Source organism: Cryptomeria japonica, chromosome 8 (genome assembly GCF_030272615.1).
Source record: "Cryptomeria japonica chromosome 8, Sugi_1.0, whole genome shotgun sequence".
Lineage (NCBI taxonomy): Eukaryota > Viridiplantae > Streptophyta > Pinopsida > Cupressales > Cupressaceae > Cryptomeria > Cryptomeria japonica.
The window spans coordinates 37,758,408-37,772,290 of NC_081412.1; positions in this window are offsets into that span (position 1 = coordinate 37,758,408).

The window sequence follows — 13,883 nt, forward strand, 5'->3', positions numbered from 1 at the left end:
GGTAGAAGAAATAAAGAGCAAGCATGACAAAATATGTTTTAGAAAAGATGAATCCAAGACAGACAGTGGATTTACGCTTGAATTCGATGTAGGACCTTTATTCAGTAACTAAGGCTTTTGGCCTTAGGAGGTGGCATTTTTCATGCAAAATCTTGCAGAACCCCCTATGATATTTGTGATCGATCAAGGTTGATTGCAAATGCTTGGAGATAATAATCCAGAATTCTTCATACCAATCTTGGAATCTAGTTGAATGTTTTATGTTGAACAAAGCATCCAGTTGAACCTTATCAGTGCATTTAAGTCAACTTAAAATTTGGGTTTGTGAAGTTAAAAAGGGCAAATACAAATCATTTCTTGCATTACGAATGAAAAGTTGAGACCGAAGATATATAAAAATGACCATATTCCTAAATGAATATTTTATGTTCATTCCTCTATTTAATTAAATCTAATTTAATTAAATTATCCACGTTCCTCTATTTAATTAAGTAAATTATTCAATTTATTTAGTTAAATTCACTTAAGCCCTTTTATGTCATTTAATTGAATAAATTATTTTATTTAATTAAATCCCTTCTTCTAAACCTTTTAATTAAATTTATATTTAATTAATAGTTTACCTTAAATTGAATAAATCTAACTTATTCAATTTCCCAATTTCAACCAAATTGAAATAAAGTAATTTATTTTAATTAATCCTATTATCCCTCACCAACTTGCAAAATCCTACATCTCCCACTTGCATCCTAAACCCCCTTCTAGACTCTTCTAATCACTTCTAAATTAGCCTAACCCATATCCTAAATATTGTCACATCCCTAAGCAAGGGGAAGTCACTTCTCAAACCCTCAAAGTCTTCAATAACCATTAAAGGCTTTAGGTCTCCAACAACTTTCTCTTCCAAACCATTAATGGTTAACTCAACCCTCTTGCATGATTAGAGACTTTTTATAAACTCAACCTTCATCTAACCCAAGGGTCTCATCAAGCATTCATTGCTTTGACCATGGTTATCCCCTTAACCCTTGCACAAGAGTTTATCCTTTGGGTAAAGCCTTTATCCAATGGATAACCTTAACCTAACCTTAACCCTTACCCCCTAAGGTAACCATGAGGTCTTCTCAGGCATTTAATGTCTCCAACCCCTTCTCTCAACCAGTCTTATGTTGACAATTGTCACCATTTCATTGGTGAGAATTGCAAACATGGATTGCCAACTTTCAAACTTGACCATTGATTAACTCTTTCAATCCTGGCCATCCATTGCCCTATTTTTACTATAAATAGAGCTCTCCATCCTCCATTTTAAGGATCTATGCAAGCTTTAGTATCTCATTTATGCTCAATTTTATCAATACACTTAGCTTCTCTTTTGCAAATAGGAAATAGTCTAAATAAGTATTTTTAGAGTATTTTCTTTATCATTATCTTAGAACATCAACTAGTATATCATGTTAGGATAGTTTGACTACTAATCTTGTCATCTTATAATCTAGTTTGTAGCATTTTTAGAATCATGCATAGATAGGATGCATTCTCATGTTAAAATCAATAAAAGCATCCCTCGTTCTTGCATTTGTCATCCCTAAACCACTTTGCTCAGTGATCTGAGAGCAAAGGCATCGGTTTGAGGGACCTTGTGAGATAGAGAACCATGGAACCAACATTGGGAAGTTGAGTCATCCCTCATGACTCCATAACTTGCACCAAGAAGTCCTGTGGGTGTGTGGATAAGTCCCTTTGAGCTTCATTTTTCACATTTTAAGTTTCATTGACCCGCTTTTCCCACATACATTTCTGGCACCCACCATGGGGCTAAACCCCATTAATGAAATTGGTTTTCAAAAATATACACTTTTGCAGGTACGCAGGAAATAGGAATTAGCACATGGAGAATATGCTTTAGCGCATCTCGCTAACATTGTAGCGCATACCGTACACTGTTTAGTGCATTAGGTTTATACTCTAGCATGTGAAGTTTTTAGATTAGTGCATCATCTTTACTAACTCTTCCTATAGGTCACCGTGCAGACGGAAAATAGAGTAACGCATCCCAAAAACAGAGTAGTGCATCCAGAAAATAGAGCAGCGCATCGGGTCTATCCGATAGCGCATCACAGTCATCCTGTAGCGCATACAGTCTATTCTATAGCGCATCACAGATAGAAAACAAAAAGAATATTGTAACCGAACTTAAATTTAGACTTGTAGAAGTCCACCAAAACCTAGGTTTTTCTAACTATTCGATTGGAATTTTGCAGGACTCTGACATTTTCTTGCAGGTAGAGCTGGATTTTATTTGTAGAATTACAAATAAGTTTTAGATTTTTGCTAGCTTAGTTAAAGTTAGTTAAAATTTAGAGTTATTTTAATTCTTGTTAGATAAAATTGAACTCACCTTACTTTGGGCTGTAAAACGAACCACAACAACAATTTTTCTTGCTTTTCTAGGAGAAAATTTCTCAATTTGGATTCTAAAAAGAACAAAACAAATCTCTATTTTTGCAAAGAAAGGGCTAAAAAGAATCTCACCATCCTTTGGTGCTTAAAAGGATCAATTTTACATTTTACAAGAAAAAAAGGAACCTCACTTTAAATTGTTGTTTACAATCAAAGAGGGAAGTCCTTCCCCTTTTCTCGATTTCTTTTGTTGACCACCAAGATCAAAATTTTGCTTTGTTGACCAGGTTCTTTTCCTAAACTAGAAAATCATTGCTTTGAAGGAAATAAAAAGAACACCATGTTTTCATGGAGCAACATCTCCATATAGATCTTAGAAAATCACTGACTTGAAAGGTAAAAAGAACCTTGTTTGCCTTGTCTCGAAAGTAGAAGGTATATTCTCTCCCCTTAACTGGGTGATCAAAAATCCAGACTACTCTTACGCTTTCAGTCATACAGCATTTACATCCTTTAGCAGGCTTGCCTTCCCGAGGGGTTGAAAAACTCTTAAATCGGTGTGAAGGGAACGACCTAAGTGGGAAACGGCTTTGATGCCAAGTGTTCCAACCCACTCTAATCAAATGTGGAAAGTGATGAAAGTCCTTTTCAACGGTTGCGCGCAGCGATTAGCCTTCCCCCAATATCCTTGAGATATGTAAAGCCTTTGTTCTAAAGGCTGGGAAACCTCCTGAGGGAGTTTATCACTGATAGCCGAACAGGAAGCTTGATTACGAACCTTAGTATAGAAACCCTAAGCCAAGTCAGTAACCAGACATTTGTAATATCATAGTGTAAGGGTGGGGAAGAATCCGCCCCCAAGATCGCTCACCATATATCTCCCAAGATAACTACTCAATTGTGAAGCAATTCACTTTGAGTTAATTTCTGGCAAAAGGCAAAAAAATGGGTGCCCTCTAGGGGTGACATGGTTGTTTGAGCTGACAGAGTATCGAGACTAGTGGGCTATGGTATTACCTATGACCTTTGAATAAAGAGTCTTTTTGAAGTGTATTCTTTGTATCCAAACCTGTTGAAACATTGGGGATTTGAACACATCCTCGCAGAACATACACTTATTATTTAGATTAGGCAAAATGGTTATATATTTGGTGTTGTGTCTTCATTTGTTACTTTAGAAAATCATCCATCAGCATTAAAAGCTTAAGGCAAAACACCAGAATCAAAAAAAATATCAAATCAGAGTAGTTTAGCACGTAAGAGGAACTTCTTAACGCATCGCAACCATCCTTTAGCACATCAAAACCTATCTTTAGCGCGTAGAGTCTTAACAGTAGCGCATTGCCAAAATCCAAAAACAACAGTTGCAATTAGCGCGTTCTAAAAATAGTGTAGCGTGTGGAAGCATCAGCTTAGTGCGTGGAAGTCAACTTTTAGTGCGTAGCATATAAACAGTAGCGCATCCGTAGCTCATATTAGCGCATGATATTTTGAAACCACATCTGAAACAAAATTTATTATCAGAAACAGTTAGCGCGTAGACCGGGGCAGCGTAGCGCGTGGGGTTTTTCCCTTAGCACTTTGGGAAACTTTTGTAGTGCATAGGGTGTCTGCTTTAGCGCATGGTCAAAACCAGAAAAACAAGGGGCAAAACAGAAGAAAATTTAGAAAATTTTGAAAACATTTTGGCAACCTCCTGTCATCAGCTTGAACTTCGTCAAACTAGAATACCAAAAACAGAGTATCAAACACTATTTCTAAAGTACATTTCATATCAAACAAAAGTTGTCTAAAACATCTAAAACTGGTCACACGATAAACATATCTATGCTATCAAAATCAGGAGACATCATCACACGTAGCAAATAGGTCCTTTTTATCACATGGATTTTATCCCAAACACATTTGTTTTAAAACTCTAAGTTGTCAAATCAAGTTTCCATATCAGGAGACTTTTTCCATATCATTTGACACACTTTGTCGTGAGGGGGCATCTAAACCATCACTTGGATAAAGTAAAACTTGAGTTTCCAAAACAAGATAAACTGAATCCAAACCAACTCAAAAGGAACTATTAATTGTTTGTGCATGACTAGTCCTCATATTCTGAGACGAAAGAATATTTATCGTAACACTAAGTTAAAGAAACAACAACCAAGTCCTTCAAAATTTGCCAAAAGAAATAAATTTTTATACATCAATCGTCAACTCTTCAAATCTCATCAAACATTTCTTTGTCACATACGACTCTATATTCAGAACAAATCCAACGAATTTGACAAAGAACCTTTGAAGACTAGAGGTTCTGCCAAAAATCCGCATTCAGTCAACAAATCAATCGTGGAGGAAAGATCAACCCTGCATTCTTTCCTGACGAGTGCATCACTTATAACTTCCCAAGGTTACCACCACCAACCCCCAAATATCTCTAAAAATTCCCACTGTAACTTGCTCTCAATGAAACAAACAAAGCGCAACAACAATAGAATCAAGCATGAATCGAAGGTTATCTAATCCTTTTGAAGGTCCACATCTAGAGTAGCCTGAATTTACGAAAGAGCTCCTTCAAGAATATCAAGAAAGTGCTTCCTTTCAAAAACTTGTGGAAAGACTCATGGAAAATGACAAAGAAAAATATCTACTCATGCTCACAAGTAAAGGTGTTAAACTTTCGGAAGATTTAGACACAAACATTTTTGGAACCGGATCTCGACATTATGAATATCAAGAACAACAAAGAGAAGAGGAAGCTCATGACCCTAAACAAAACATACTTGAACAAAATATACCAGAACTAAATATACCCGAGCTAAACACCCCCGAGCTAAACATACCATTCAACACACCTTTTCAACTGAGAACTAATACAAGGGAAGAATTTCTCCCTCGGCAAAATGATGCACCTTTGATTGCTCTTACTCAACAAATACAAATGTTACAAAGACAAATGCAAGACATGCAACAAGGGACCATAGTACGGTATTCATTAAATGAACTTTGTCCTTATCCATTTGACAGAAGATTGAACATGGTGCCTTTTCCTCCAAACTCAGACGTTCCAAAATTTGACAAGTACGATGGAAAAAGTGATCCCCGTGATCATGTTTGAGAATTCTGCACAATGAGTCTTGAATTTGCTCATGATGATACCTATTTAATGAGGTTATTCCCAAGAAGCTTGGGAGGACAAACAATGGAATGGTTATCCAAAATCACACCTCCTGTCAGATCATTCGATGAGCTAGTCAACAAATTCATAATGCAATATTCCTACAACATTCAACATGCTATCACCATGCTAGATGTCTGTAACACCAAACAGAAAAACAACGAAACATTCATAGTATTCCTTCAACGTTGGTGATGTATGGTTTCAAGATATCCTCGGGATATCCCTAAAAAAGAAAAAATGGAAATATTCATCGATAACTTGAATGGTGAGATGAGTTACAGGCTCAAACTCCAATGCATACCATCTTTTGCTAAATTGATTGAGAATGGCATTCAAGTGGAAGAAGCATGTGTCAAGAAAGGAACGCTAAAATTCTTCAAAGAAGGAATAGGTTCGTCAAACTACAACAATCAAAACAACAACAATTTGGAAAAATCCAGGTTCTGGACCAGAAATAAAAACAATGGAAATGAAGGAGGCAATGAATCAAATGATCCAAAATCAAAATAACCCATGCTCGCATTATCAGGTAACACTCAAGCTACAAAGAATCCCAAAGGTGCTAACCCAGACACTAACACTTGCACCCCGAACACCAATCAAAGTCAACCCAACACCAATAATGCAAACAACACCACAATGCCCAAAACAATAACACAAATCGAGGGCCTAATAATAATTCAAGGGGTAACACCAACACTTTTCAGAAACGCATCTACACACCATTAGGACAATCACTAGAGTCGGCATTCAGAGAACTCCTAGCAAACAAAATTATCTCTTTACCAACAATAAGCAACTATGAACCACAAATCAAACCACCTTGGTGGAATGACTCGCACTTTTGTGATTTTCATCGCAAAAAAGGTCATCAAACAAATGATTGCATGAGACTGAAAAACATTGTTCAGGACATGATTGATAGCAGTGATTTAACAGTTCATGGTCTCAAGACAAATGGTGACCACGGAGCCTTTAAAAATCCTCTTCCAAACTACAACAAGGATGAAGCTTCGACCTCAAATAATACACGTGGAGCTCGTATCAACCACGTCTACAATAACACCATCAATCACATATCAGCTATAGACAATCAAGTGAGTGTCATCACAATGCGAGATAAGCATGAACATGAATCTGTCAATGTAACAACTAGAGCTCAAAAATATGTCTTGAAGGGACATATGTCAACGACAAACACCATACCCAAAATTCAATACGATCTAGTCAACCAAATACGCAAAACTCCTGCTCAAATATCCATACTAGAGTTGCTAAAACTTTCGCCAAAACACAAAGATATATTGGAACAAGCATTATTAGAAACAAATGTACCTCAAGATCTGGATGCTGACAAATTCCAAGCCATGGTCGCTCATATGATAGGGCCGCATAACCTCACTTTTTCTAAGCATGATAATATCTCATTGAGCCATCCACATAATACTCCTCTCCATATTGAATTCATAGTCTATAAACACCGAGTTAAACGAGTATTAATAGATGGAGGAGCTGGACTCAATATTTGTACCTTAAAACTTATCCGTGCATTAGGCTTCTCTGAGAAGTCTATTGATCCACGTAAAAAGATTACTATAAAGGCATATGATGATGAAGAAAGATCCTCTAAAGGAATAGTGATGCTGCCAATACAGGTGGGACCAATACAGAAAGATACTATGTGCCAGGTATTAGACATAGACTTCACATACAATATCTTATTAGGTCGACCTTGGATACATGAAATGCAAGCAGTGTCTTCTACCTATCACTAGTGTGTAAAATTCCCCTACAATGGGCAGGAGATTTATATATCAATGGATCACAATCCATTTCAACATTGTAATGCCATGGGGGCAGCCCAAGACAGCCTGGTTCCACATAATCGAGAAAAAAAAAATTCTTTAGCACCAGATATCCAACAGGAAAAGTCTACATCACTGTCTAGAGATTTCAAGGAAAAACTAAAAATCAAAGAACACGGCATGGGAGAATACTCTCTGGAACCCATGTGTTTGGCCAACTTACCAGCATCACCTAAATCTCATGGATTACCTACCGCATCAACACGTCAAGCCACTCAGCCCATCACCAAGTTTGATGGCACATTTATCCAGCTTGGCACTCTAGAGCATGAATCAGAGGAAAAGGACATCCTTAGTTGGTTATACAAGGATGAAGAAGAAAATAACAGAGCAGCTACTATGGAGATAGTTATACCAACACACCTATATGGAAAAGGGTACTTAATCATGCAACAAATGGGATACCATGGCAAAGGACCTATTGGAAAGCGTAAGGAAGGTGTCACAGAACCAATAGATCTTCATTCACAGTCCAGTAGAGATAAAATGGGATTGGGTTATGAACCCACTCTACTACCAAGAAAAACACCACGCAAATATCAAAAACCTCAGTGGAAAGCAAAAAAGAAGTACAAAGAAGAATCCTGGCAAGAGGCACTATTTGAGTCAGCGGAGAAAATACGTAAAGAACGTGAACATCACGAAAGGAAACAGCATCAAACAGAGCCCATCATTCAAAAGAAGGCAATATCTACAGAATTACATCATATCCTAGAACCAATATCCAATCAAGCAGAATCACCTCCTGATAACATCATTCCTCCTCAAGGAGGGATAGTATATGAACAAATACAAAGAGTAGAAGCAGGATCTGACACAGAGTCCGAGAAAACTATCAAACTTGTATCAATCATCAAAGACCTGTTTTCGCCCTACAACATACCAGTCTACAGCACGGAAAGAATCTGGGATACCACCTCTGAGACCGATTCCAATGAATATGAATGGGGCAGCTATTCTAATATTACTGAAGATATTTATGAAAATAACAGTCATACACCCATTTCTCAAAATGCACATAACAGAGAACCTAGACCACTTGAATTTGGTCTACAAAATATCTATGACACTGAGGAAAATGAGCAACGTCATTATGAGCAAGTCTATACAGAAGATGATACCATTGAAGACCTTGACGAAATCCTTAATTTCTTTAACATCCAGTCCAATCATGAAGATACATCCATCATGACGATTACAGCAGTTGAACTTGATCCACCTAACAACTCCTTACCACTTGTCTTTCCTGACCTCATAGACTGAGATGAACCTGACATCCATGATATACCAATTTTCCTAGATGACGAATCCATCATCCATTACTTGTGTACTGTTAACCCGGAAATAGACTCTACCAGGGAACTTGATAATGACATCTACAATCCTGGGAGTGCCAAGTCTCTCAGTCACAAAAATGAAATCAATAAAGGATCTATTGCTGAAAACCAGTCAATGGCAACAATGGATCACAAAAAAGTAAAAATAAAGGATGCATCTGAGGGTGAAAACCTTTTCAAGGCACCTAAAGATGGGAGACTTGACACTCTTCCGGAGCATTATCATGAGCGCTCGCCCATATTGATTGAGCCCACTCAATCATTCAACATTGGTACTGTATATGGTGAAAATGGATAACAATAATAACAATATTGAAAGGCTAAATGAATTCAACCACAAAACCCTAGCCTAACAACAACAAAGATCCACCATAACATATGAAGATTACCTAAGACAATGCAAATCAAATGAAATCACAAAGATTATACCATCACATGTCCAATAGGGTTTTGATCTCCATTCTTCCTATCTCCATTGATCTTGCTTGATATATTTGCTCTCAGATTTTATGTGCACAAGAGCTCAACAAAGAACGGAATGTGGTTGCAAGTAGGATCTCATATGCCAAGTAGTCAAATTGATCAAGTAGTTAGGTAGTTAGGGTTTGATAATGAAGGAAGCGTCTCCTTGTATAGAAAACACTATATGAAATGGAGGGATAAGATTGAGAGGTGTAAAAGGAGGTCAGCTATGATTAGAGGGTGGGTAAAAGAAATAATAAAATAATGAAAAGGGTAGGTAGTGTATGAATTAAGAGATGAATGACATGTGTCATGGGTAGAAAAGTTTAATGAATTAATTAAATAAATAAAGATTTATTTAATTAATAAAAGGAGTGAGATCAATTAAATAAATAAGATATTTATTTAATTTAGAAAAAGAAAAATTTAAATAAATAAATGTATTTATTTAAATGAGAAATAAGGCTAGAAGAGGATAAATGAATTAATTAAATAAATAAAGATTTATTTAATTAATAGAAGAATTAGGCTTAGATAATTAAATAAATAAAAATATTTATTTAATTAGACATGACAATTTTGGGTGTCTACATTTTGCCCCTCTTTGAAACAATGCGGCTTGTCGCGTTGTTTCAAAGAAGATAAGATGAACTGATATAGAGTTGTCTCAAGATGGGAATGATATGCCCCCTCGAGAGATTGGATGAAAAAATGTCTAAAAAGATCGCAGACAATCTCTCGATATTTAGACAGGATAGAATGGACTGACTGGATAAAGTGATAGAGTCATGGGATAAAGAAGACTGACTTGGGAGATGAGGGCTAGGGCTAGGGTAGTCTATAAGATAGACCACGAGGGAAAATACATCCTCATTGTCATCCACACATCCACGAGAGCAGAGTGCAGAGCAAAATAGAGCAGTAACAGTCAGCAGCGATGGCTTTGATTCACATATTCGATCGCATTCGCCGATATCGAAGGCCAGCAGAGGCAGGAGAGCCGGTAAGTACCACAAAACCTCCTCGTACTTTGATGCATTTATTGTTGTCATTAATGCATGCTAGATAGGGTAATAAATGCACTTAGAATAGGGTCCAAAAAATGTCAAAAAATGTCCAGGCGCATCTGCGTTGGTGCCAGGCGCGTCTGTGCTTGCTAGGCACATCTGTGTTTGTGCCAGGCACATCTGTGTAGAAAAAGGCATCTGCGCAGAATGCGGTCGCGTCTGCGCTATGCAGGTGCGTCTGTGCTATGTAGACACATTTGTGTCTTGCAGGCGTGTCTATGCAGAGCATAGGCACGTCTATGTGTTTCAGGCACGTCTGTGTAAAACAGGCGCATTTATGCACTCTCTAAGCGTGTTTATGTCATGAAGGTGTGTTTATGTCTTCAAGGTCAAATTGGCAGTTCTGTGATGAACATACGCTATCGATTGGATAAGCTGCTGAGAGGATACACTCAAGCAGGTCCTCTAGGGAAGACTAGAATAGTAAATAGAGCCAGGATTGACAATTCTGTGATAGAACATACGTTGCCAATTAGGAAACTACTCAAGAGGATTCACTCAAGCAGAGGCCCTAGGATAGGATAGATCAAGGCACTTTGTGATGAACAGCGAGTACCAAGACATAGTACTTTGTGATGAATAGTGAGTACCAAAATATGAGCAGCACTTTGTGATGAACAGTGAGTACAAATGTGAGGAGCACTTTGTGATGAATAGGGAGTGCAAATGTGAGCAGCACTTTGTGATGAACAGGGAGTGCAAAACACGTAGTACTTTGTGATGAATAGGGAGTACCACTAGGATAATCAACAACACTTTGTGATGAACAGTGAGTGTTACTAGGATAGAGTACCACATGCACTTAGATACAAAAGTAGCATTTTGTGATGAATAGTGAATGCAACTATGACTGACATGATTGATTTGCTTGACTGTAGGAGTATTTGCCTATGCTGGAGTCACAGGAGAGATTCCCATCAACTCAGAGGTTGCGACCTGAGTTGACGTTTGAGGAAAGAGTTGCTATTGAGGCTATGGGATTGAGACATATTCTATATGTGCCTGAGTTTCAGGCGAACATGGGTTTGCTGACTGCGCTAGCGGAGAGATGGCACTCCGAGACTTGCACATTTTATTTGCCGATGGGTGAGATAAACGTCACCCTGGAGGACCGGATTCTGAGGATACTGATCGATGGGGAGCTAATTCCCTATGATCGAGATGGAGATGGTGGTGGGGATGGTGATGATGATGGAGATGATGGGGGCAGAGGTCGACAGAGGAGGCAGGGTGCAGTTGGAGAGAGGAGGGTGGCACCGCAGAGGGAGGGTGGAGAGGACAAATAGGTTCAGATTGTGAGGGGTCACGGTGGATTACCGCTAAAGGTGCTAGTAGCACAGGGTCCCAGACAGGTGCAGGGACAAGGACAGAGGCAGGTATAGGTACAGGTACAGCCACCGGTATAAGCATAGGCATAAGGACAGGCACCCAGACAGGGGGAGCCATAGGCAGAGGGATAGGGGGCTGAGGTGGAGGAGGATGAGCTGATTGAGCTGAGAGAGATCTACCAGGGGTAGGCAGATGAGATTCAGGACCTAGAGAGGGAGAGGGATAGACTCAGGAGGCAACTTAGAGATACTGAGCGGGAGCGGGACTAGGCCATTCAGCGCTACACAGAGGTTGAGACGACATTGAGGGTTGGGAGGCAGGAGGCAAAGGACACAGGGGCTGGATATGCCTATGTCCTACGGGTAGGAGAGGAGATTGCCTACTGGCGGGATCTCTATTATGGTGCAGTGCCAGCTGATCAGCAGGCGAGGAGCTTCCATAGACCATCACGGACAGCAACAGCTACGGGAGGGAGCCAAAGGAGACAGGTGTCTAGTGGTGGGGTTATGGGTCCTCCACCACCACCAGATAGAGGGGACAGGAGGGATGATCTTGGGGCATGTCCTTCTAGGGCTCAGACTCAATCGAGGCTAGGCAGCTCCGAGGGAGGGAGTTCATCATAGTCGTAGAGGGCTCCCTATGTATCAGTATTGTATCATTTTTGTATGATGATGTAGACACCTGCGGGTGATTGTAGCCATATGATTTTGACATCATTGTATCATGACACTTATGATTATATATATGAGATAATTCATCTTTGCGGCAGCTATATGCATGCATACCTATGTGATGTATGTTTCTATGTGATGGTTATGATATGGATGCAAAGATGTATATGATGCAATGCAATATATTATTGTTTTGTTCTTTTATGTTTTATATGTGTATGCATGATGCAAATGTGAATGTATGTAATGTAGATGAATATGATAATGCAAATGTAAATTATGCTATCAGTTGTTATGTGCAGGATGTGATGCAGTTGTGATATCTATATGTATGTATGAAATGCTTATATGTGGTAATGCAGGTGCAACTACATGAAATGCAAATGTTTTTGGTGTGTCATTATACTCAGTCATGTGATAGCAGGCTACGTGGACTCGAGAAGGATGATGGAAGTCAATCAAGAAAGGGGGATGGAAGATAGAAGATATGAAAGTGAAAGAGCTTCTTGAGTGTTATCATCATTGAGCTTTATTATGGCAAGTAGGTTATGACAATCAAGGCATATGTTCGACCCAGAAAGTCATTGTACCTATTTGCATGGAGATACGACAGTCACAAACAAGGAATGCCCCAGTTCACACTAGACTCACAGTGTCCTCATATCCTTGGACAAGTCATAGCATTACTAGGAGACAATCCACAGACAATAAATAAAAATAGGTGACGATACCCCATCCTCGACTTTCTAGTCAAAGACATCCTGGAGATAGAATCTCTAGTCAGAGACATCCTGGAAAAGCTAAAAGACATGTCACTAGAAAGATAAAATCAAAAGAAAACCAAGACTCGACACCAACATCCATTGTAGTCCTCAAATTTAGTGTCTCTTGTCACTTGTATAAGTCTTATTTGATTGTGGTCACAATGTTTACTTTCACAGAAAGGATAGATAGCACTAAACCATATGTTGTCTGAGTCTATTGAAATATTTGATTTGTTGAAGCCCATTGTTGTTGTTGTCTAATCTGAAACTGACTGAATCCATGAAACTGATACTTTATTGCGAAGAAGATGGAACTTTATTGCAGATTGGTGATGCAGATGCTTCTTTATTGCGGATTGTGCACGGATAGACTGAAGGAAGCTGGAAGAAACTGTACTCCTCGAAACATGTGATGTTCTCAATTCCACACCCATCACTAGACGTGGGATTTGCCTTAGCCACAGACAAGATCTGATTTATTATGGATAGAAAGGGATGAAAAGGAATGTTTATTATGAATGGTTAACCAATCCTGGGTAGATCAATAACAAGCCATGATGGGAATGGGTAAGTTTATTATGAACGAATAGGTTGTGAATGTGTGCAAAGTGAAAGGATGAAAGTGAATCCTGAAGGAGGGAGGAGCAATGTCTCTACACATGGCGCTGGTGACCCAGTTTTCACCATGGTACTTGCCTAGGGTGCCATCGAAGTGGTTTTCACCGTTGGATAAAATTATTTCTCTTTACTTTTTCATTTTTTCAATGTTTTTTGTGTCACAAGGCGCCTGTTTGCCAGGTTTTCACCAAGTAA